This window comes from Amblyraja radiata, chromosome 1, assembly GCF_010909765.2.
Source record: "Amblyraja radiata isolate CabotCenter1 chromosome 1, sAmbRad1.1.pri, whole genome shotgun sequence".
NCBI lineage: Eukaryota > Metazoa > Chordata > Chondrichthyes > Rajiformes > Rajidae > Amblyraja > Amblyraja radiata.
Window position 1 is genome coordinate 67,663,067 of NC_045956.1, and position 26,667 is coordinate 67,689,733.

A 26,667-nucleotide genomic window follows, 5' to 3' on the forward strand; every position below is an offset into this window, starting at 1 on the left:
ACAAGTTTTGTTCAGATTGATGCTATATTTTACAAGTTATTGACATTTAAAACTTAAAATAACTTAAAACAGCGCCCCCACTTGCCGGCCGCGCCTGCACAGTTGTGGGAGGCCCATCAGCCCCACAGTTTTGGGGGTGCGGAGAAGACAGGCTGGGGACTGGGGATGGGGCTGGGTCTGGGGGCGGTGGCGCTGCTGCTCTGGGCCCGTGGGGAGGGAGGGGAGCGGGACCCAGGGCAAGGACTAGGCCACAGCCACAAGTACAACCGACGTGATGGAGAAAACGTGGCCAGCGGTGGTTTACATCGAGATCCTGAGGAGGTGAGGAAGGTGAGTGGGGGGTTGATGGAGAGGAGGAGGTAAGGAGGGAGAGGGATGGGAAAAGCGAGGGAGGTGAGGAGGGAGAGTGGGGGAGGAAGGGGATAGAGGGAGAGGAGGGGGGAAGTGGGGGTGGTAAGGAGTGGGGGATAAAGGGAGAGGAGGTGAGGGAGGTGGGGAGGGAGAGTGGGGGGTGGGATAGGGGGTGGTGAGGAGTGGCGAGGAGGGGGATAGATGGAGTGGAGGGCAGGAGGGAGAGGTGTTATGGAGGGAGGGAGGGAATGACTGAGTGTAGGGGAAAGGAGAGGGAGGGAGAGGTGAGGGAGGGAGGGAGACGTGAGGGAGTGGGGGAGGGGAGGAAGAGAGAAAATAAAGGGGAGGGTGAAGAGGAGGGGGAGGGAGTTCTGGGGGATGAGGGGAATGGAGGTGGATAGAGGTAGGAAGAGGGATAGTAAGGTAATGGTGAGGAGAGGGGGAAGAGAGAGGAAGGGAGGGAGGGGGTGAGGGGAGGAAGCAGAGGAGGATTGGTGGAGGGTAGCGAGAGGGAGGATAATGGAGGAGGGCAATAGGAGACTGAAGAGGGAGAGTGAGATGCATTCGCAGTGATCTTATTTTTTTACATTATTGCCATTTTAAACTTAAAAAACATCAGCCATGCATGCCTGTGCAGTTGGGGGCTATGGGTGAGTGTTGGAATATTGCATTGTGGGAACGGGGCCCAACGGTTCCCACTTGGTCTAGTATTTTATAAATGTGACAGCTTTGACAAAAGGCAAAGCCAAGGGCTATGTGTCAAAGATTTTGTAGGTGTAGTTTATTCTGGCCTGCCCATGTGACCTGAATGTGCCATACGATGCATAGAGTCTCGCCAATCAGTTTGGCGCCTTCTTGGCCAGTGTTAAGCCTGTTTAATCCAAATCAGGTTTATTTGTGACAATGAAGATACAGGGAGAGAATGGGACATAGGCAGCACTCTACAATGTCCATATACTTCACTTTTGTTGACTTATTCTATCAGGTAGCATAATTTGCTCTCACTGGCAGTAAATATCATTAGTTGTTTGTGTTTATCAATGTTATCTCGTTATCAGTGTTAGTTATCTATGTTTTGGTGCCATTTATTTTATTGGTTGATGAAGATACCAGGAAAATTCACCGATGTTCTGCATTTGAATAAACAAAGCAAAATAGAGATCCAAATTGGATCTGTATTTTCAGCACTACACGAGTGAATTTGTTTCCCATTTTAATCACAAATTGTGAACACAGATTATTAGCACAACTTGGTCTAATTGGCACCAGTAAGAGTGATATGTGTTGCACGTACATGCTAGGCGTTTTCCAGAATAGACATTTAAGCATCGAATCCCATGCATCGTCGATTAGATGCACAACTAGTGCTCTGTTGCACATTTTGTATATTCATTGCCAAGAACTAAGCTCTGGTAATCCACTCATTTTCATGCAAGGTTTCAGCAATGGGAAGAATCTCCACCCCTCCACAGCAATCCTTGCCTCAAAACTGTACCATTTGAAAGGATCTTTATTCCTCAACGACTTGCATAGTTGCTGGGATTTTAGGGTCTAGAGGACTGCAATAAGTTATAGTTTCATGGGTAGGATATCATTGCCTGACAATAGTGTTGCTGAGTGTGAAGTGGCCAGAAGAGGCAGAGGGAGAACTGAAAGAAGGAATTTGGCCAAAAAGGCCATTTCTTCAAGAAATTTCAGTAAGCACCGATCCAGCATATGTTGTTCTGCAAATGAGAGGTGAAAACTGTTTTCTACTTGTTGAGGGGGAGCATTGCAAGCACCTGAGTTTACAGATACACGTGGTGCTGGAGGTGCCAAACTGTACAAGATGTTTGCTATTCCTCAGGTATTACATGGAAATTTCAGACTGTTCCTGGAGTGTGACTCAATTCCCCATCCTTCTCGCCGACCAGAGGGCGAATTTCAATTTTACCTAAGAGATAGAAGTTCCCTTAGGAGCTCATTCAAATCAAAGACAAACTGATAGGATTAAAGTCTCCTCTCCGATTGATAACCTTACACATGCAGAACTATGGGATCAAATGTGCAGGAAGGAACTGCGGATGCTGGTTAACACTGAAGATAGATACAAAATGCTGGAGTAACTCAGCGGGACAGGCAGCATCTCTGGATAGAAGGAATGGGTGACGTTTTGGGTCGAGACCCTCCTGCAGGCTCTCAGTTACTCCAGCATTTTGTATCTATCTAAGGGTTCAAATGTCAGCCCACTGACTTTGAGGAATAAATGTGTGAAAAGAAAGAAACACTTGTCAATGCAAAAGTATTGAACTCAAAATATGGATAATTGAAGACACATCTAGCTGTACATTTGTGGTTGTGACTAAAGCTCTTATTTTAGAATCATGTCAATGAAGCTTCATCACCCAGGCTTGGTTTTCAATATTAAATATTTCAATATGGGTCTGTGTAATGATTAAAACTTACACTGGACATTTCAATGTGCTATGCTGGAACATATTGTCTCAGATCAACTGTGGCTTCACTGGTAAAGATGTTTTGTTTTAAGGAAAGTAATAACAGTACAAAGGTGCAAATATACACAGGTACCATGACTGCCTCTTGGCATCTGTACCAAGAAAAAGTCAACTCTACTGCCACTTCATTACAATTAAGTTCCTTTACAAGTTATTAACTGGCTTTTATTTACACCCCCTCCTTTCGCTGATTGAGTCCAATTACATGTTAGATTGGTTCAAGCCTACCCTCACCCCAGTGAAAACAGATGAAGAAAAGTTATACGAGGAAAAATTCAGTGAAGCTTGAGCCTTCATATGGACCAAAGCGAATGTAATAATAAAGCCCTTCATCAAAGTGACTTTTTCGCTTGGCCAGAAAGTTTCCAGCCACTCCACAAAAGTGACTTTAACCATAAACGTGCTGCACAAATTAAATTTGGTTTCATTTTCCACTCTGGGCTACATCAGGAACCTATAAACACTAAGTGCCAGAGTCATTGAAGATTGAAATGTGTAATTAACTGTCGTAATTTTCCTCACAAATCAAACATACAAAGACCTTGAAAGTTCAAGATGTTAAGAGGGTGCGTCAAAGTGATAAAAAAATGTTAAATGATACTGTCATATGGAATAAGCCAGGAGAACGGAATTCATCAAGCTGCCACAAGTGTAATGTCAGCAATATTTAAAATGGTCCCTGTTCTGTAGTCCCAGAGATCCCCAGTGTAGTTCTTTGCTGACTGCAAACTCTGAGATCATGAAATAAAAAATATTGTTCTGTGCAATAAAAAAATCAGTATGGAACAAGTCTATCCAAAATGCAGTAGGTATCAAACATTCCTAATTAGATAACATTCTGGTGCTGTGGTATTTGTTCAGAGAAAGTAACCAAAAGATAGATGCATCATTCAAATTTACTGTTGCAGGCAATTTCTAATTTTGTTCACCATATAGACAGGATACAGATGCAAGGTTATCGTTAAATCTCTAAAGATTTGTTAGGAAATAAGAGCATTGGATTAGTTTCTGTCCAGAAACAGCAATTTTCAACCATGTTTTATCAACCAAAGATTGTGATGCAGGACATTTAAGCAAATACAATAATATAATAGGGTTTTATTTAATACCACTACATTGAATATCCTGGGCATCAGTCACCAATTTAATAGACTTGAGGCATGAGGGTTGAGGCCTGTTCTCAACCCACATGGATGTTTGAACCACCTTAAAACTAGCCTGGGTCCTTTCTCATGCAGGACTAACCTGAAATAAGCATGGCCCTCACTTTATGCTCAATTTCTAGCTGGAATTCCTTCAAAGCTGGAGGCTGCCATGAAAAGAACCTAAATCTGTCCCTTTTGTGGGCAAAATCAGAAGGGATAACCAAGGAATGATTCCATAGAATAACTATGCCTTTTGCAAGGCCCCTCATTGAATATCTTCCCAATCACTTATGAGCATTTGACTGACACGTAACATGCATTGGATTTCTCATCTGGGAGGTTAATGGTTTATAAGATTGATATTGGACTAATTTAGGATGGTTCTTGGATCTCTCTATTCTGGGGTAATTGTAATGTTGTCGGAATCACTTCTGTCCTTCGATGCCTGTAAACTGTGGTGCTAATTAGAAAATTCACTTAACGTTATGTATCCAAATAAATAGTTCTTTAAAATATTTTAATTCCAGGCATGAAGGTTCTGCTGAAAAGGTAAGCAATTATGCCCAATCTGATGGGCCATGAGATAATGGTGGTATGCAATGTTCTTGTACATCCACAGGCATGTGGTTAGGGTTCTTTTATGTGTTGTTACGTAGAGTGTTCTAAATGATGATATAGAAACAGCAATGTATTTCAAGTCAAGAGGATATGTGATAGGGGGCAGATCTTGGAGTGGTGGTGTTTTAATCTGTCTTCAGTCAATAGATGGCAAGGAGATGAAAGGTGTCAGGGCAAAAAGTTAATCTTGCTCACATGAATAAAAGATGCAAAATGTTGTAATGTGATTCCCTCTGGCTCTGAAATGTGGTGCCTTTGAAAGCTAAGCTATTATATGACATACTGTATTTAGTGCAGGGGTTGGCAACTATGGCCCACGGGCCGGATCCGGCCCATACCCGAAATCATCCGGCCCATGGGCCATAACACAGTCCGAGAGTAGTTCTCACACACACAGCCAATTCCATATCACACACTTGTCGACTCACTCCATCCCTACCCTCCCACCACCTCTTCCATCCTCCCAAATACCCAGAGTGAAAGCGCCCCCCACCCCGGTGCCACGGCATGTGTGAAACTAAAGCAGGCAGAGAGCGGCTTCGGCAAAGGGGTTCCTCGGGAGCCCAGCAGAGGGCGGGCTGGAGGAAAGTGAAGCATCAGCGGGGTCGGGGAGGAATTCCGCTCCGCCCACAGTTGCACCTTAGATGCAGTATTTGTCGCAGGGGTAATTGTCTTTTTGTTACATTTATGTTGCGATTTTTAAAAATGATCATTAAACTAAACTAAACTAAACTAAACTAAACTAAACTAAACTAAACTAAACTAGACTAAAATAAGGATGGTTTTTTGAATTAAAAAGGTGGCAAGTGTACTTTTCCATACATCATATCCCATCCTTTATGGATTGGACTGATGCATGAAGAATTTCAATTTTAGGAAAAAGTAAAACATTGATTTTTAAATAAGGGAAAGTTGATAAAATGTTCAGGCAATTATTTGGGTGTTTTGGTATATTGGTACAGCTGTTGTGCCAGGGTGCAGGATTACCATCCAGCCCTTGGTGCAGCAGTTATTGGAGCCATTCTCTGGAACATTGACTGAATTAAATAAAATTTAAAAAAACGAAAATCCAATTTTGAGGAAGTTGTTTATAATTGGCATATGCTAGGATTTTATACCTTGGAGCACAGGAGGCTGAGGGATGATCTTGTAGGGGTGTCTAAAACCACGAGGGCAATAGATAGGGTGAATGTACAGAGTCTTTTTTTCCCAAGGTAGATGTATCAAGAACGAGAGGGCATAGTTTTAAGGTGAGAGTGAAAATGTTTAGTAGGAACCTGGGAGGCATCTATTTTTCCCACAGAGAGTGGTGGGTATATGCAACAAGCTGTCAGATGAACTAATTGAGATAGGTACAGTAACAAAAGACATTTGGACAGAAACATGAATAGGAAAGGTTTAGAGGGACATGGCCACACAGAAGTGTCTGAGGCCTAGTTTAGATGGGGCACCTTGATCGGCATGGATGGGTTGTGCCAAAGGGCCTTCCTTGCTTGACTGTATGAGAAGTAAAGTGACATATAAAGGCTGACCAGTAATGGTTTGAGAATGAGCTCGGAAGACGCACAACATACAATATTTATGTTACTACTTTGTTTGTAAGCACCCTTTACCATTTACATTACGAAAACTAGCAAATATAGTTGTCTAATTGGCAAAATAGACATATTGAATAATTACATTTTGGGCAAGTGTGGAATTCTGTCTGTAGGATTGCTTGCAAATCATACCAGGCAGGTCAGTCAAAAACAAAATGTTTAACTAACGGCTGCTCCGTTGCCCAGTGATAAAATGGTATGTAGCCATTGAAAAAATTCTCAAAATTGAAAATTATTTAACACTTTATTTGCATTTTGTGAGTTGAATTTGCATTATTTGCATTTTTTTAGATAGATTTGCCGGCTGAAAAGCTAAATGTGTTTTGACAGTGATTGCATGTAGTTTGCAGCACATATGGGATTATTTCCTGCACACACACTCACAATCACACTCACACATACAGACACATCTTACATCTGCACATACTGCTGTTATTTTGGATGAATGACCTGAACTGGATGATATTTGATATTAACTCAGCTGTGGGGCTGCGGTTTGAGCACTTCAACATTAATCCAAGTTTAGTTTTCGATGCCTATCTTTCAATAAAAGCAGATTCTTGGCCTTTACTTGGATTCATTTAAAAATAACGATATGCAACAACAGATCTAACCTGTAAATACAACTGCTTTTTATGTATTTTTATGGAATAAACGAAGGTGATGGGAATTTTTTTTTAACCACAAGTTCAAAAGTGAGCTTTAGTCAAAGAGTGAGATTCAACATGGGAATTCCTTAGCCTTAAAAATTCTCTATATTCTAATTTCAGTATCAGAAACAGGGGAAACCTAAAAAACACACGGATGAATGGGATGAACTGTATGAATATGCCATTCCGTGGCATGAAGGCTAATTTTTCCAGCGTATGGAAGTGATGACCCAAACGCTTTTGTTATTGATATTATCAAAAGATCAAGGATCAGGATAGGGTTCCTTATTAAAGTTTGAAACCATTATGTTGTATATCTGGCAGATTTTCTGAGACATTGTAACTAAAATCCCTGTTTATTTTCAAGATTCATTTGAAAGAAGTTATACCTTATGTAGTGATATTTGTTGCTAGTTATTTGAATATGTTTAGTACAGGTGCACAACCTTTTATCCGAAGATCCAAATAACGAAAACCTCCGAATAGCGGCCATTTTTTCGGTCCTTGAAGAAAGGTCCTTGAAAACGTTCACCGAGGGCGGCCCGCAGAGGTGACAGCGGAACCTCCGGTCGGTCCTCGAAGAAAGGGGAACTAAATCCCCATTCATAAAAGAGAAGGTGAGGGTATATTGCGCGGGAGGGTTAATAATTGACAATATGCTGCTGCCTGCCCGCTGAGTTAAAACGTTCCCACGGTAGACTCACGATACACAGTGTTTCATGAGTCTTGCGTGGGAACTTTTTAACTCAGCGGGCAGGCAGCAGCAGATTGTCGCTCCCTTCAGTTTCACCCCACCTACACCCCTCTGCTTCCCGGCCATGTGTGTGACCCCTTCCCTCCCCTCTCCAGCTCCCCGCCCATTGCACCGGCGCGGGGGCTTTGCACTGTCTTCAAGTCGGCGATTGCAGCAGGACCGTGCCAGTCACCGGAGACGTCAGGACGAACGGGACACCGACCCCCAGGCCCACTGCAAGCACGGAGATCCCAGAGACCCACAGCCAGCAGCAGCCCAGCCCCGTTCCAACTCCAGAGGAAAACTGCAAACTGGCCGGAGACGTCAGGACCACCAGAAGCCGCTCCCCGAGCTGCGCCCCCTCATCGGGACACCGACCCCCAGGCCTACTGCAAGCACGGAGATCCCAGAGACCCACAGCCAGCAGCAACTCCAGCCCAGCCCCGCTCCAACTCCAGAGGAACACGTAGGGGCAGAAGTTGATGGTGTGCAAGGTACGTCTTGTTCTTGGGGTGGCGGATGAGGGGGCGCAGCTCGGGCTGTGGGCAAACTGCCACTTGTCGCCGTAGCGGCCCATCGGGGAGCGGATTCCTCTGGAGTTGGAGGGGGAGGGGGTATTGTGCTGTTTGACCGCCCCCTGCTATCCCAGGGACAGGGAGACACAGCGGCTTTTTAGACTGGTGGGCAATCACTTCCAAAGTTCTGCCCACACAGTCAGTACACCTCTCCTACACTGCATTTCATACAAACATTTATTCCGCAAGAAAAAACTACATTGAAGACTCAAACGCGCGACCGAGTTTACTGCCGGGATCGAGGCGCAAACTCGCGACCTTGCGGATATGAGCCGTGCACTCTACCACTGAGCCAGCCATTAAAATCTACGCTAAAAAAATTCCATTCCGAAGACCGACAAATTCTGAATTACGAAAAGTGTCTGGTCCCAAGGCTTTCGGATAAAAGGTTGTGCACCTGTACTTCAATTATCAGAAAGATTGCACACCTAAATTTTGTGGAGACCATGCGTGGCTTGTGGGGATCCCCCAGTAGGAGTCTATTCTATTTCTCCTGTCCAGTCGTTGCTGGTTAATGCACTAGTCATGCACTGCTTAAATCAGACAAGAATCTTAAATCATGATTAAGAACAAATGTATGTTTATATCCTGTCTCACCTTCAAAAATTGACTAATTACTTCATCCGATAAATATTCTTTCACGCATCCTTTTGAGTAACAGAGATTCCAAATAAGCCCTATGTCCTTGCCTTCTAAATGTTCATCACAACTTTTTAATATTTCCTATTCCTGAATCAAACATTTGATACTTGTTCTTGACTAAGAAAAGTAGATATTTCAAATGTAAAAGTCTTGTTATGGGCCTGTCCCACTTAGGCGATATTTCAGGCGACTGTCGGCGACTGTCAAGCTGCTGGCAGTCGTCTGAAAAACTGACAACTGGAACGGCGACTGTCAGAGTGGAACACACATAAACACATCGCAAAGGCGGGGGCCAGGGCAAGCGGGGGGAGCGCTGTCTGAAATTCACACGTTGCAAAGCCAAGCAGACACACACCGCGATGAACAGGAAGGTTGGCGCTGTAATTAAGACGGCTATCATGGTGTATGGTAAGTCCTTTATAAGAGGGGGGGAGAGGGGGGGGGGGGGAGAGAGAAGGAGGGAGAAGGAGTGGAGACAACTTTTAAGAAGCCAGACAACATTTAAGAAGCCAGAGATACACAGCTGTGAACAGTTCGACGGACATTTAAAATTACCGGTCGGTTATCCTTGATTCTGAAAACTACTGCTTACGTTTTTTTTCCCAATGAGCCAATGAAATTCACTGGTCAGCACCGACTACAAGAACCTAAGAGAACCTTCAACCTCCTGGCAACCCACTAGGACCTCCTGGCAACCCACTTACGGCATGAGAATGCTTGCTAACATAGAAACATAGAAAATAGGTGCAGGAGGAGGCCATTCGGCCCTTCAAGCCAGCACCGCCATTCATTGTGATCATGGCGGTTCGTCCCGTCTCAATAACCCGTGCCTGCCTTCTCCCCATATCCCTTGACTCCATTAACTCCTAGAGCTCTATCTAACTCTCTCTTAAATCCATGCAGTGATTTGGTCTCCACTGCCCTCTGTGGCAGGGAATTCCATAAATTCACAACTCTCTGGGAGAAAAACTTTTTTCTCACCACAGTCTTAAATGACCTCCCCATTATTCTAAGACTGTGGCCCCTGGTTCTGGACTCGCCCAACATTTGGAACAATTTTCCTGCATCTAGCTTGTCCAGTCCTTTTATAATTTTATATGTTTCTATAAGAACCCCTTCATCCTTCTAAACTCCAGTGAATACAAGCCTAATCTTTTCAATCTTTCCTCATATGACGGCCATCCCAGGGATCAATCTCGTGAACCCACGCTGCACTGCCTCAATCACAAGGATGTCCTTCCTCAAATTAGGAGACCAAAACTGTACACAATACACCAGATGTGGTCTCACCAGAGCCCTATACAACTGCAGAAGTACCTCTTTACTCCTATACTGAAATCCTCTTGTTATGAAGGCCAACATTCCATTAGTTTTCTTCACTGCCTGCTGCACCTGCACCTGCTGCACCTCCCGTGTACAAGGACGCCCAGGTCTCGCTGTACCTCCCCCTTACCTAACCTAACCCCATTGAGATAATAATCTGCCCCCTTGTTTTTGCCGCCAAAGTGGATAACCTCACTTTTATCTATATTATACTGCATCTACTCTCCATGCTAATTTTTCAACATGTTGACAAATTCTCGGCGTCCATAATGAGGCCGCGACTGGTTTCCAGAATGTGAGAAATCCTCATGACCATGAAGGCGACTCCCCGGCAACCACCCGTGAACATGTGGCGAACATGTGGCGACCATGTGGCGACTGCATAGTCTCCTGCATTCGCTTAAAAAGTCGCCTAAGTGGGACAGGAACATAAGTCTGTAGAGACTTGCTCAAAAAATTGGTTCCTGAAAGAATATCTGGGAGAAAAGCTGTTTATAAACAGCATATTTTAAAATAGAATTAGTAATACTTTTAAGATTTAGATTCAGATCCAATGTATTGTCGTATATATTTTCCAAAGGCATAAATACATTTCGGACTTCGAAAACAAATAGTTGGACAATTCAGGATTCTTATATACTGCTCTGGACACAATCTCAATCTGTTTTTTTGGCCTTTATCACAGGCAAAGTGCTCATCACAATCTCCTTATCGCAAAATTTAACAAATATTGCCTTTTGGACTTTGCATTCATAGAGCAATCAGATTTTGTAACCAGTGTTGAATAAATAATGGTAGACACAAAAGGTTGGAGCAACTCAGGCAGCATCTCTGGAGAGAAGGAATGGGTGACTTTTTGGGTCGAGACCTTTCTTCAGACATATTGAATAAATAACGTTGGCTATTGTGCACATTTAGACCTGTCCATGGGTTTTTGCATTGCAGTTTCATGGTTGAGAGTCTGCTGTATCCTCTAAAGGGCATCTGGGACCTGTGTGAACAGGACAACAAATTGCGCTTATCCAGTCGCACAGACAAATATTTAATTCAATGTCAAAACATTACAGAAAGCAAAATATAGTAAGCAAAAATAAACCTTGAATTATGAATGAGATAAAAGAGAACAAAAGATTAAAAATAATGCTTTATTTAAAAAATGATCACTATTAATTATTTAATTGCTGATTAATTTAATCATATCAAACAAACACCTACTTGCGATTGAATAAGCCCTTGCTTTTCCTGGTGAGTTTAATGTGCAACACTGATATAAAACCTTTAAAATAATTTTGTTCAGTATTAATTTAGTGTAGAATAACTTGAAATTGAAACCATAGTAGCAATGGTCATGACTTTTATTTAAGGCAAGTACGATTCAATACAAACAGTACAGATGGTGAAAGGTCCAATTATCGGTTATTTGGTAAGAGGCTGTTTGCAGTTCCTCATGTATTCTGCACACAAATAAGTGGCTATATTTGACTGATATGTTCTTTGGTTCATCTATATTGAGAATAATTGCAGCCTTTTGGGATTTATCAACAAATTGAAAATACAAAAAGTCCATTCAATCAAACTCAATTCTATATATTCAGACTCAGATCCTCAGGCCTCTTATTTGTTTTTAGTCTTAGCATAGGTTTTCCTGGTATTACAATTGAAACTGCAAGAACACCGAAAACAACAAGGCTACAAAGTTTGTCTGTTGTTTAGATGTTACAGGTATCAAATTGATCCCAATATGGTAACTAATACATAAACACAATTGTAACAACAACCATGGCAGGTTAGCTTGCACCCCTTTAAGGTGGTGCAGACTAACTTGATGAAGCATGGGCTGACTTTAAGTAAACTGTGGGTTTCCCTTTAGTATTGCCCACTCACAAAATCCAAGCCATGAATGATGTTCTATGTACACTGGAATTATTAGAAGTGAACAGAGAATATAAATTTGGGGTGCAGCATTTCTTCGAGATTTGTAGATTTGTTTTACTTATAGTATGATTACTGGCACTGATCTCTGTTTATCTGTGTTTTGCTCATTCAATCACCATATCAATTTTCATTGATAATTTTCCCTGGTCCTCCTACTTTAGTCATCACTCTCTGTGGAATTGTATCCAAACTGGTGCCCAGCATGACTTACTTCTAACAATCCAGAGACCATTATCATTCCCATGATTTGTTGCCCCCTTCAATGCTACCAGTGGCATCCTGTGTAGTGCCTTATGAAAGACATTCAGAGAATTCATGTAAATCACATCACTAATTTCCTCTCATACACTAAATCTATGATCCACTTAAAGAAAAGTTATATTACTTCTGCCAAGTTCAATCTTCGTAATCAAAACCCATACTCGCTGATTCTGATTATTTTCACTGCATTCAGATATTCAGTAATTTCATCTTTAATGAAAATTTTCAGAATTTCCCTGATAGCAAATGTTCGACTATCTGGCTTGTTCTTTTTGGAATTGAGGATAAAATCGCCTGCCCCTCAGTACTCTGGCATATGTCGATAATATAATATAATAATAATAATAATAATAATAATAATAATAATACATTTTATTTAATGGGCGCCTTTCAGACATCTCAAGGACACCTTAATGGATTAATAGGAATAAAAACATATAATCAGAATAAAATAAGTAATAAAGACATCACAGAGACACAAATTAAAAACAGAATTCAATCCAAAAACAGAAAATCAAAAACACAATGTGAAGAGAGAGCAGCGGCAGCCAAAGCACGCCAGCGTCTACTCTCTCTTCACGGCAGCCATCTTGGACACTGACTTACAGGATTACATTAGACAAAAAAAAAATCATCCCCCCACAGTGGATAGCACTGTGGGGGAAGGCACAATGTCAGGTCCCCACCCCAAGTTCACCCCAAAGTCATGCCTATTGAGGCCACCGCAATTGCCTCTACGGAGGCCCGATGTTCATGGCCGTTCTCACCGGGTGGTCTTGCCCCGGCGTCGGGAGAGTCCTCTCAGCGGCTGGGCCACCTGGAACGGCCGCTACCTGGTTGGAGACCGCGGCTGCCGAAGCCGACAAGGCCGCGCCGGTTTGGAGCTCCCAGGCTCCCGATGATAAAGTCGGTGCCGCCTCTCCGCACTGCCGCCTCTCCGCACTGCCGCCTCTCCGCTCCGCAGACCCACAGCCCGGAGATGTTGCTCTCGGCGGTCCAGCTCACCGGAGCTCCAGCGCGGCGACCCAGGCAAGGCATCACCCGCTCCGCGATAGCGCTCCAGCGCTGTGCTGCCACCGAGGCCGAGGTGCTGGGCGGTCCCCGCCAGGAAACGGCGCTCCAAGCCCGCTGGTAGGCCACGAGGACGGGTCGACGGGCAGCCCGGAGAAAAAGCTGCCACACCGACCAGGTAGGGACCTAGAAATAAAGTTTACACCTACCCACCACATTAAAAAGTCCATATCCCCTACAAACAAAAAAACAGGACTCACTAAAAACTATTAAAAAAACTAATTAAAACGGACGGCTGCTGGCTAGCAGCCATTCTCCAAGATGGCTCCTCTAATAATATAAACTGAAACACACTTTATTGGTCCTTTAATCTTACCCAATTCTCTCTGGCTTATTGATCCTGTCAGGTTCTGGCATTTTGTCTTCTTTTAGTTTAATTAGTATCTCAAACAACGTTTATTTTACTTGTTATCAACCTCACTTTTATCCAATTGAGAATATATCTTCCACTTTAGTAAACATTGATATGAAGTGATTAAATACCATCACCGATTTTCATTTGTCCTCTGCTAGCTCATGATTCTCTTGTTGTGAAGGTGGGGAGGTCACACCTCACATATAACTGCTTTCATATTCCTTATTTAAGTTTTGCGTCATTTAAATGCAGGTACAGGCATATTTGATGCTTAACAGAAGGGCCATCTGTCTATACTAATCTATCATTGTAATTTTCTGCTCATGAAATGACGTGGGAGACAGATGTTTATCAATGGGAACAAAGTAACATCAAACATTTGGATCTAATGGTGTGCAGGTTTCCATAGCTGCGTGCGCTGAATCTAAACAACATGAGTTCAGAAATATTTTCTCTTCCCAATTTTCATTCCTTTATCTGCTGAAGGTAATGCTTCATGCTGGGGCCTGGCCCCAGAATTATGTTAAGCTCCCCAATAGCAGAGAGGTGTATGGGCTATGCCACTACCTCTGCACTCTGCCAAGATACAGTATCATAAGTTCTGAGCCAAAGTGCTTTGCAACCTTTTGGTCACTACCCCATCCTTTTCAAATGAAGATGATCTATATATTATTTTGTAAAGCTATCATAATTGACCTGGGATTTTCCTACCTGGTGTTAGTAACTTGGACAGAACAATTATTAGTGTCCCAAACCTCCCACAGCTGAGTCAAACATGAACATTTTTGAGATTCTGAATGCATTTCCTCCTCTAGGTAAACACATGCGCAGAAATGTCTCAAGTTTGCTCAAAATCTCAATAATCTCTAAGTGTTGAATATGTTGCATTAGCTAAAAGAGACGTTAAATTGATGAAACTGGCAAACCTCTCATATTGCAATGTGCATTAATTGCAATCAATCTCACTGCATGAGGTGCATCCTTCCTGCTAAGGCCTACATATTGAATCACATGACAAGGAACATAGAAACATAGAAAATAGGTGCAGGAGGAGACCATTCGGCCTGACAATAGACAATAGACAATAGACAATAGACAATAGACAATAGACAATAGACAATAGACAATAGGTGCAGGAGGAGACCATTCGGCCCTTCGAGCCAGCACCAACATTTAATGTGATCATTCTGCTTCAAGCCACAATTATAAGAATTTAATAAAACAAGTTAGGAGACAGTGATTTTTATTTGTTTCTTTGACTGGGCTTATGGAAAGCACCATGAACTTTCCAGGAATTTGTAAATTAATCAGATCTCATGATTTATCTCCTCGATGCCTTATGTTGCTAGGTTTTTGTTTCAGCCAACAATGTCTAAAACCTTTGAGTTAAGATGGAAACATATTACATATGACTGTATTGCCTCCAGATGAGAGCATGATGGTGGTGGTGGAAAATGAGGAGAAGTAAGGAAGAAATGTTTATCATTACACTACCTTTTCTGCCACTTTGGGGGATTTCAATTGCCCCTTCATCAGAGCTACTTGGCTCCTCTTGCCTGTGAGAGTCTCCCAACATGGAATAAGCCCTTCAGCCCATCAAGAATGAACTGACTGTGGAGTTCCCATTCAGCACTAATCCTATGTTAATTATGTTTTTATTCTCCCCGGTTTCCTGCTAATCCCCAGCCCCCAGATTATGCTACAATCCGACACAAGAGGCAATTTACAGAGATGAATTTGCCCACTGGCCTGTATATCTTTGGCACCTGGGAGGAAACTGGAGCAGGTGGAGGGAACCCACACAGTTGCATGGAGAATGTGAAAATCCATGCAGGCAGCATCAGAAGTCGCACATGGATTTGGGTCACTGAAGCTCCAAGCTGCACCACTGAAATGGGTAGTCACAACGAGCAAGCTCCTGCTTTGTAGCTCCACTGCTGCTGATGCCAATGAGCAGAAGGGTAGAACTGAGGCAGTGGGTGAATCGGGGAAAGCCATTCTTTCAGATGTTGGATGTAGTCACTACATCTTATTTTGGAGAGCCCACAGCACAGATTACTCAAAAATCATTACATGCCTATAAACATGCCTGTGATGCTTTGGATTGTTATGAGGTGCTGCAATAATGGTTGTGTTTCTGTCTTTAGCTGCTGTCCCTGGAGATGTTATTGATCTTCCCAGCCCAACCCACCTCCACTTCCACTCCCCATCTCAGCGTTATGTTGCTCACTCCATTAGCCTCACAGATAGCACACTTTTTCATTTTAGTCTTAAATAGTAATGATTTCACAACCAAAACATCACAACCTCATCCTGTTTACAGATGTTGATTCACATGGTCCATATTTCCAACTCAGGTATTTTCATAGATCTTTAGTAATTACATTTTTGAACAAACTTTAAAATCTGACATGTTCACAAAATTTACATTTGCAAGCCATGAATATGTAATTATCGAATAGATAGATAGATAGATAGATAGATAGATAGATAGATAGATAGATAGATAGATAGATAGATAGATAGACAGACAGACAGACAGACAAACAGACAGATAGATAGATAGATAGATAGATAGATAGATAGATAGATAGATAGATAGATAGATAGATAGATAGATAGATAGATAGATAGATAGATAGATAGATAGATAGATAGATAGATAGATAGATAGATAGATAATTGTATATATACAGGTATCCATGAACCAAATTATTACTACAATGTGATGCAAACAGAAGGCTGGTATAAATGGCTACTCTGTGATTAGGAGTACTAGATAAATCACAATAAACTGAGTATACATTACCAATAACATACTGAATAGTCCTGGCCCCGATCCACAGACAGCATTCAAGTGCATGTGTCAGAAGGAAATGCAGATGCTGGCTTATACCAGAGATAGACACAAAATGCTGGAGTAACTCAATGGATCAGACAGCATCTCTGGTGAAAAGGAAAATAAGTTGCTTCAGCATTTTGTTTCCATCTTCTGGATTCAAGTACAGTCCCATACACCTGTGCTTATCTTAAATGCTTATGGAGGGATGAGCAAACTGACCCCTCTGCACTCAGCAGCCATGAGGTAGAGCAGGCTGTGATTAACTGACAGATCTCGACCTTAAATGCTGAGACCTTACGCCCATATTAACCCGTAATGACTGGAGACTATGCGTGACAGCTCCATCTGGCTACCTTTTCTAGTGAGTGAAGGGAAGAACAATGTAAAGAATTGATGAAGACTACACTTGCCCACCTGACCTCCTCTGCTTGCTGGTAGGCAACGCTGGCAGGGTGAGACTTCCCTCATGGTCAGGGGGCCAGGCAACTCACTAGATTCTATTTGCTGCTTTGGTCAGAGACATTTAATAAACTGTCCAAGTTGATTTAAATGATTTAAGAACATTTTAAATAACTAACTTTGATTAATTGCTAACAAATAATTAAAGATATCAATATAAATTAAAATACCTCAACCACTTACCTGCACTTTCCTTTGTCCACAAAGTTGGTGGGCTCCTACCCCCACACTTCCTATGTAAAGCTGAGGGGCCAGATGTGAACTGCATCTGGCCTCTTCCCCCAGCACACCAATGTTCAATGTTCATTCCCGAGGCAGAGTGAGAAGGTGGATTTGCCAGATTGTTTCAGAGTGCAGCTTCCATGGAGGTCCAGGAGGAGTTGGCCCATAAGTAGTTGACAGTCAACTACTTGACCCTGCAGAATATTCCTGTTGCTCAGCTTGCTTCCACCCAACAGCATGAAAAACATGAATTTGAAGCTTGCTGAAGAGACTGTATTTCCTGAGAGAAATATTGGTAAGGCCATCTTCTTCTGTAAAATTTAGAAAATATCACAAAACAAATCACAATTCAGCCAAAAGCTTAAAATTCTCCCACTGTTCATTAATAGAACCATTTTATTAAGCAAACAACTTTCTTTAAACCATGTTAAAGATTTGGCCCAATTTAGCAAATCCTAAATTGTTCCCGAGTTATTAAGTTCACCCATTAAATTCATCATTCCACAAAGTGCTCCTAAGTTGATGGCAATTGAATGAAACATGACTATCTGCATTGGAAATTTCAACAGTTTGCAGCAAATAACCTCCTTTTTCATTAACTTTGCACTCACTTTTCAGGTAAAGGTTGTACAATAAAATAAACATTTCTGATGGATTTAGAATCACAACTATATAAAATAATGTGGCTAACAACAATTAGTTCAAAGTACTTTTGTAAATATGAATTTAATTCAAAAACAAAGTGCAGTAACAGTACATATTAGAATTAGACATCATAAACTGCTTCTGAAGTGAAATGAGTGGACTACATCTTTGGGTTTCGGTTTAGGATGAGATTTATTACTGCCACGTGTACTGAGGTACAGTGAAAAGCTTTGTTTTGCATATTATCCAAACAGATCAGATATACGTATCATATATAAATACAATTAAGTTAAACACCAGTACAATAGATAGAGCAAAGGAGAGGATACAGAGTGCAGAATATAATTCACAGCATTGTAGCACATTATAGCAAATCATATTCCAATGTCCACAATGGGGTAGAGGTGAATCTGACAGTAAACTAGCTTATGGAAGGATCATTCATAAGCCTGATAACAGAGGGGAAGAAGTTGTTCCTGAGTCTGGTGGTGTGTGCATTCAAACTTCTATATATTTTGCCCGACAAGAGCAGGGAGAGGATCGAATGACCAATATGGGAATATTTTTTGATTATGTTGGCTGCTTTTCTGAGGCAGCGTGAAGTGTAGATCTTGGGAGTACTGTTCCCAAACAAAGCTATGATGCTACCTCACAGAATGCTTTCTTAAGTGCATCTGTAGAAGTTTGTAAGAGTCCCTGGAGACATGCTGAATTTCAAGGTTCAAGGTTTCAAGGTCAGTTTATTGTTACATGTACCAATTAAGGTACAGTAAAATTTGAGTTACCATACAGCCATACTAAGCTCTCAGTCTCCTCAGAAAATAGAGGTGTTGGTGTGCCTTCTTAGCTGTTGCATCAATATGGTTGGTCCACGACAGATCAATGGTAATATTAACACCAACAAACTGGAAAATGACAACCATTTCCACTTCATTACCCTTGATGCAGATTGGAGCACATACTCCACTGTGCTTCCTGAAGTCAATAACTGATTTCTTCATCTTGATGACTTTCAAGGACAGGTTATTGCCCTGACACAATTTTACTAAATTTTCTAACTGCTTCCTGTAGTTTGTCTCATCATTGTTCATGATTTGGTCCACCACAGTGGTGTCATCTGCAAAGTTGTAGATGGATTTTGAGACAAATTTGGCCGCACATTCTTATGGGTATCCGTATTGAAAAGTATTGTGGAGGAGGTGTTGTCTCCAATCCTCACTGAGTAGGGTCTGTGGGTCAGAAAGTCGAGGATCCAGTGGCAGAGAGGGGAGCTGATTCCTAGGTACAGGAGTTTGGAGTTGAATTTGGAAGATATCTGAATGTGAATGTCCCCAGGTTTGAAGAGAGGGAGATCTGTCTCTCAGCTGAGTTGATTCTGCAATGTTATTTATATTTCCCCACTATCATACTGTCTGGAGAGGATGAGAAAAAGAATCAGAGATCTCATTGGGGGGGAATTGTATTTTTCTATTTTCACATAGACACTTCAAGCATATTGAATATAATAGTTGCCCCGGCTTTCCAGAATGATTATTTTACAATTGCCGTGACATTTTAAGCCTTATGGATGGGTGTGATGCTATTAACTTTGTTTGGTCATTTGGCCCAACAATAAATTTTAACTGCATCTGAGATGTATGGGCAGATACATAATTCATAGCTTAAAGTGTGTCACTGGTCCTTCCCTGTCACAAAGCTAAGCTCAGAAATTGATTCAATACCTGCACCATCAAGCCCTGTGTAGCAGATTGGTGGGAAGCTGGCTTACAAGCTCAACATCAAGAGTCCTGTTCACTGCAAAATGAACACTGCACAATAATTTATTTCTTCACATCAAGATTACAAGTATAACTACATTCTGAAAGTGCCTGGCAGGTATCATGATCGGGGTAGACACAAAATGAAGAATGGTCTCGACCCGAAACACACATTTCGACCCAAAATGATCCACTATTTTATAGATTCAGGATCAGTTCCTGTGGATTGGAGGGTAGCTAATGTTATGCCACTTTTTGAGAAAGGCGAGAGAGAGAAAACAGGGAATTATAGACCAGTTAGCCTGACATCGGTGGTGGGGAAGATGCTGGAGTAAATTATAAACGATGAAATAGCGGCACATTTGGATAGCGGTATCAGGATCGGTCCGAGTCAGCAAGGATTTACGAAGGGGAAATCATGCTTGACTAATCTGGAATTTTTTTAGGATGTAACTAGGAAAATTGACAAGGGAGAGCCAGCGGATGTGGTGTACCTGGACTTTCAGAAAGCATTTGATAAGATCCTACAAAGGAGATTAGTGGGCAAAATTAGGGCACATAGTAATTGGAGTATAGTGCTGGCAGACAGGAAACAAAGAGTAGGGATTAATGGATCCCTTTCAGAATGGCAGGCAGTGACTAGTGGGGTATCGCAAGGCTCAGTGCTGGGACCGCAGCTATTTATGGTACCCGGACGTGGCATCGAGGGATGAGAAGCCGAAGCAAAGAAGTGGAAGCCAAATAACCGTGTAGAAATGAGGCCAAAATGCCAAATAACCGAAAGCGTACAAAGCTGAAACGCTAACTAACCGAAAGGGTGGGACGCCTAAAAGTAAACTAACCGAAAGTGCGGGATGCCTAGAAGCCAACTAACCGAAAGGCTGCGTCACCTAAAAGCAAACTCACCGAATGGCCGCACTGTCAAAATGCCATATACCTGAAAGGTTGCATCGCCTACAAGCCAACGAACCGAATGCCGCTCCACAGAGAAGTCAAATAATGGACATGACGTTGCCAGGGGGCGGGACTTGTCAGCGATTGGTCCAGACCCCAACATCCATCACATCACTGGCTGGTGGAGATGGGAAGGTGGGGGTCATTTTCCCACACAAGCCACAGGTGACTGGGCACTCTGAACCCGAGCACCAAGTTGTAAGCGGCCGAAGGTGCGCATCCCTCGGGACAGCCCCCACTCTCCCATGGCCATGGCCGCCCTCTGCCTCGTCTCCCCCGTGCGGCCGCACTGTGATGGGCTGTGGATCGGGTGAAGCGGAGATGTAGAACAGGCTGGTTCCTCCGCCCACCCAGAGTCACTGACCGTGATGCACCGCCATCGGGGACAGTCGGCTCGGGGCATAGTACATTGCTTTTAAAACATGGGTGGAAACACACATTCCCTGGCGGGCCGATGACAAGTGTGCATGACAACAAACAAATTTATCACCTCCCACTGTCCCCCCCCCCTTGACAACAAGAAGCACGTTTTATTTATTACCGTCTGGTTGCCTGCGTAACGCACACAAGCTCCCACGCACAAAACACCAGATAATCTGTAAACTGTTTTAACTGAAGATGGACACAAAAAGCTTGAGTAACTCGGCAGAGCAGGCAGCATCTCTGGAGAGAAGGAATTGGTGACGTTTCGTGCTGAGACCATTGTTCAGACCTGAAGACTGAGTCTGAAGAGTCTCGACCCGAAACGCCACCCATTCCTTCTCTCCAGAGATGCTGCCTGTCCCACTGAGTCACTCCAGCATTTTGTGTCTACCTTTGGTGTGACAGTTGTCTCATTTCATCGGCTTCATGTATTGCGTGCATAGAAGAGACGCTTTACATGCCGCTTGCATCTATTCAACCAAGTGTGCTCCTAATGAAATCTCACATCTTTGCGAGGGATGGAATGGATGTGACCACCGGCTAAAGCAAAGGCATAGTTAGGACGGAAATAATCCCACCACTTAATTAACCAGGTTCCCGAATGTCAGAACTATTTATACATGTAGCATTTTCTTTCGGATAGTTGGCTTTTAGGGGTCCCACCCATTCGGTTAGTTTGCTTTTAGGTGTCCCACCCTTTCGATTAGTTGGCGTTTCGGCTTCGTTTCCATTTGGTTAGTTGGCTTCCACTTCTTTGCTTTGGGTTCTCGTCCTTCGACGCCACGTCCACACATGGTTATTTACAATATACATCAATAATTTGGATGAAGGGATTCAAACATTAGCAAATTTGCAGGTGACACAAAGCTGGGTGACAGTGTGAACTTTGAGGAGGATGCTATGAGAATGCAGGGTGACTTGGACAGGTTGGGTGAGTGGGCAGATGCATGGCAGATGCAGTTTAATGTGAATACATGTGAGGTTATCCACTTTGGTAGCAAAAACAGAAAGGCAGATTACTATCTAAATGGTGTCAAGTTGGGAGAAGGAGAAGTACAACGGGATCTGGGGGTCCTTGTTCATCAGCCAATTAAAGTAAGCACGCAGGTACAGCAGGCAGTGAAGAAAGCAAATGGTATGTTGGCCTTTATAACAATAGGAGTATAGGAGCAAAGAGGTCCTTCTGCAGTTGTATAGGGCTCTAGTGAGACCACACCTGGAGTATTGTGTCTGTGGAATTCTCTGCCTCAGAGGGTGGTGGAGGCCAGTTCTCTGGATACTTTCAAGAGCAAGCTAGATAGGGCTCTTAAAGATAGTGTAGTCAATGGATATGGGGAGAAGGCAGGAACTGGGTACTGATTGGGAATGATTAGCCATGATCATATTAAATGGCGGTGCTGGCTCGAAGGGCTGAATGGCCTACTCCTGCACTTGTCTATTGTGTATTGTCACACATTCCTTCTCCCCAGAGATGCTGCCTGTCCCACTAAGTTACTCAGGCATTTTGTGTCTACCTTCGATTTAAACCAGCATCTGCAGTTCTTTCCTACACATCATGATGGGGGTGATACATCATAAAACAATTGCGATTGTTATCTCATTTGGATAAATGCAAATTATAATTGCAAAATTGTGAAAAATGTCTGTCTATGCAATCTGGAGTCTGTGCATGGGATTTTTCTTCATCATTCTCTTTGGGTCAGTTCTGAATAAACATCTAGGGCAGAATTATATGACTCTCTGATCATCTATCAGTCAAGGAATAGGTATGTATCTAACTCCCAGGTGATTTAAGGGTACGCATGGTTTCAATTCCTCGACAGTCTGGGAGGTGATTGCCAGATTCCATCCTGGTGGCAGGATTCCATCTGACTGCCAGATGGTGTAACAGTGAATACACATTCCTTATCAGGGTCTTAGAGGTCTCCCCTGTCTTTCATCACCCTCTGTTTCTTCCTTGAACATGGGCCCCAGCTATGCCTGTCTTTGTTGGTTATGTTGGACTCTCCTTTTTCCAAACGTACACTGGCACCATTCCCCAACTCTTTCTCAGCGACATTGACAACTGCAAAGGGGGCTGCCTCCTGCACCTTAGCAGAATGACTTTACTACGAACTTCCATCTTGCCCTCAAATTCGCTTGGATTATCTCTGTCACCTTTCTCAATCTCTGTATCCATCACAAGGGATAGACTATCAGTTGACACATGGTCCAAAATGCACTGCCTCCCACTGCTATCTAGGCAACATTTCCTCCCACCCTGCCTCTTGCTTTCTATTCTAGGACTGTCCTCTCACATCAGTAAACGTTGATTCTCCCTGCGGTTGTGGATGGAGCTCTCAGCTGTGTCTCCTCAGTGTACCTCAGTTCCGCTTTCACTCCCCTTCCCCCCTGACGAAATAAGGAGAGAGTTCCCCTGGTCCTCACCTTTCACCCCACAGGCCTCCACAACCAACACAGCATTCTCAACCAGCAATCACAACTTCCCATCCCCACCTTTTCCAATTACCATAGGGACCACTCTCTCCACAACTCCTTGGTTTGCTCATCCCTTCCACCCAACCCGCTCCTTCCCCAGGCACTTTCCCCTGCAACTGCAGGAGATGTAGCACCTGTCCCTACACCTCCTCTCTCACATCTGAGGGACCCCCGCAGTCCTTCTAGGTGAGACAGTGGTTCATGTGCGCCACTTCCAAACCCGATGTGGCCTTCTATACTTCTGTGTGACCAAGCATAAACTAGTCAACCACTTTGCCCACTCCATCCACGAAGGCCTCCCGGCTCCATTCACGAAGACCTCCCGGTTGCTAACCAATTTAACTCCCTATTCCCATTCCCATACCAATCATTCTGTCCTTAGCCTCCATTGCCAGAATGAAGCCACATGAAAAATGAAAGAGCAGCACCTCATCTTCCACTTGGTTAGCTAACAACCCAACAGGATGAACATTGCAATCTCTAGTTTCAAGTAATAACTCCCCTATCCTCTGTACCATTTCTCTCTACCTTGCCCCCCTCCAACCTGGTGTGCACCACGTCACCACTTCAGTCACCCTGCTCGTTTCCCCTCTTCCATACCTACATCTCCCCTCCCTTTTATTCCTTCCTTTTCCCTCTCTTCTGCCTTGTTTCTTCCATTGGCTTTACCTTTCACTCCTTCTCTTCTTTCCTTATCTGACAACTTTGGTCTCATTTTTACCTCTAGCTTTTGTCACTTAATCCACCCTTCTGCCAATCGCCTCATTTCACTGTATCCATCTACTACTTGGCAGGCTTTACACTATCTCCACCTGTCCTTTTCCAGCTTTCTCCCTGTATTCCATCTGTTTGAAGAGGAATCCTGACCATTCACTAATGCTGCCTAATCTGCTGAATTCCTTCAGCACTTTCCTTTGCTCACGATTCCAGCATCTGCAATTCTCGTGTTGTCTTTCATCACCCCAAATGTGGCCTTTCCAGCATCTTGTACGACTGTAACTTAACATCCCAACTTCTCAATACTCAATACCTTGACTCACTTGAGTAAATCCATCAGTTTGTTAAATTCGGCAGTGCCGACCTGGGTCCAAGATTTTAATGACTAAAGTAATGGCAATGTGGTGGGTTGTCAACAGGTGCACATTCAGCAATATCTGAATGGTTTGTGGTTTGGTGTCATAGGCATTACATTCTGAATTGCCTGCATCAAAAATAAAATCATTTAGGTACCCTTCTGTTTTGGAACAAGGGTTGAGGAAGGGTGGTAATGGTATGTTGTTGTGCTGTCAATAGGGTTGTGGAGGTTTCAATTGGCTGGACATTACATCTAGCAAGATAATGTCTGAGCTCTTGGGAAAGTGATGGCAGTAACAAGTTGAGAGATAGTTTAACAATGGAAAGAAGTTGAGGTATAGATGTTTAATTGTAAATTTGAATTGGGAAAGGCAACTAAGGCTCAGTCAGTGAAATGATCATGAGAAAGTGTTCAAAGAGAGTAGTATGATAGGATTGGTGAAGGTTTCAGAGAAACAGCTGGGAAAAGATGAAAAGGGGTTTGCATTAAGGAACATATACTTAATACAAAGGAAACCAGTGCTACTCATCAAGAACTGGAATAATGACTGTGCAAAGTAGAATTCTGATTATGGTGTTTTGGATGTTACGGTGAATATTGGCTAGCACATTGCAAGAACAACATTAGCTCCCAAGGTTTTGGCACTTGAAGACTTAACTAGTGATATAGTTAATTAAAGTTGTATGGGTAATTTTGGTAATACATTAATTAAATATTCTATTAGAAACTTACAAAATTCTTAAGGGGTTGGACAGGCTAGATGCAGGAAGATTGTTCCCAATGTTGGGGAAGTCCAGAACTAGGGGTCACAGTTTAAGGATAAGGGGGAAATCTTTTAGGACTGAGATGAGAAAAACATTTTTCACAGAGAGTGGTGAATCTGTGGAATTCTCTGCCACAGAAGGTAGTTGAGGCCAGTTCATTGGCTTTATTTAAGAGGGAATTAGATGTGGCCCTTGTGGCTAAAGGGATTAGGGGGTATGGAGAGAAGGCAGGTACAGGATACTGAGTTGGATGATCAGTCATGATCATATTGAATGGTGGTGCAGGCTCGAAGGGCCGAATGGCCTACTCCTGCACCTAATTTCTATGTTTCTATGTTTCTATGTTTCTATTGGTTGTAGGTTTGACTTATTCTGGAAATAGAGACTGGATTAGTGGTTTGGAAATAGGGTATAATGGGCAAGAATAAAATGGATAATGGATGAATAAAATGGTGGAGAAATTGAGATAATTGTCAAATGTGCACATGTGGAAGTTAGTCATGTGCCTTCAGATCTCATGGCTGAATGACAAAACAGAAATTAGGAAGAGCACCAGGGCCATATATGGACATTTGGCAGAACCTCACAGTGGCAGTGATTTGGGATCCATTGTTATTTATATGCATGTTGTAATCAGTGTAATATGACTAAACAAGTCATACCCTTCTTTTTTATTATTTTTAGTACGTTGAGTGTGCAGTCAGGGGGCCTAATCTTTTTATGTGTGGGGGGTGGTGGGGGGGAAGGGGGAAACTGCTTTTCGAGTCCCTACCTGGTCGGAGGGGTTACTTTCCTCCGAGCAGCGCCTTCGACCTGTCCTTGCGGCCTACCAGCGGGTCCTGGAGCGACGTTTCCCTGAGGGGACCTGGCCAGAACATCGGCTTTGGTGGCGGCGCAGCGCTGGAGCGCTGTCGTGGAGCGGGCGATGCCTTTCCTGGTTCGCCGCGCTGGAACTCCAGTATGCTGGAACCGCCGATGAGAACATCGTGGAGCCGCGGTTCTGTGGAGCGGCCAGCTGCGACGCTGAACGTTACATCCCGGAGCCTGGGATCTCTCGCTGAGATCGCCAGTGTGTGGAGCTCCGTCCGGCACGGTCTGTTGGCTTGGAAGCTGCGGTCTCCGGTGGGAAGGCGGCCGTTCCTGGCACCCCAAGCCGCTGGGGGTTCTCCCGACGCCCGAGCACCATCACCCGGCGAGAACATCGGGCGCCGTGGCGGCGACTGTGGAGGCCTCATTAGGCCCGACTCTGGGTGGACAAGAGGATGGGGACTGGACTTTGTGTTTTGGTGTTGAACT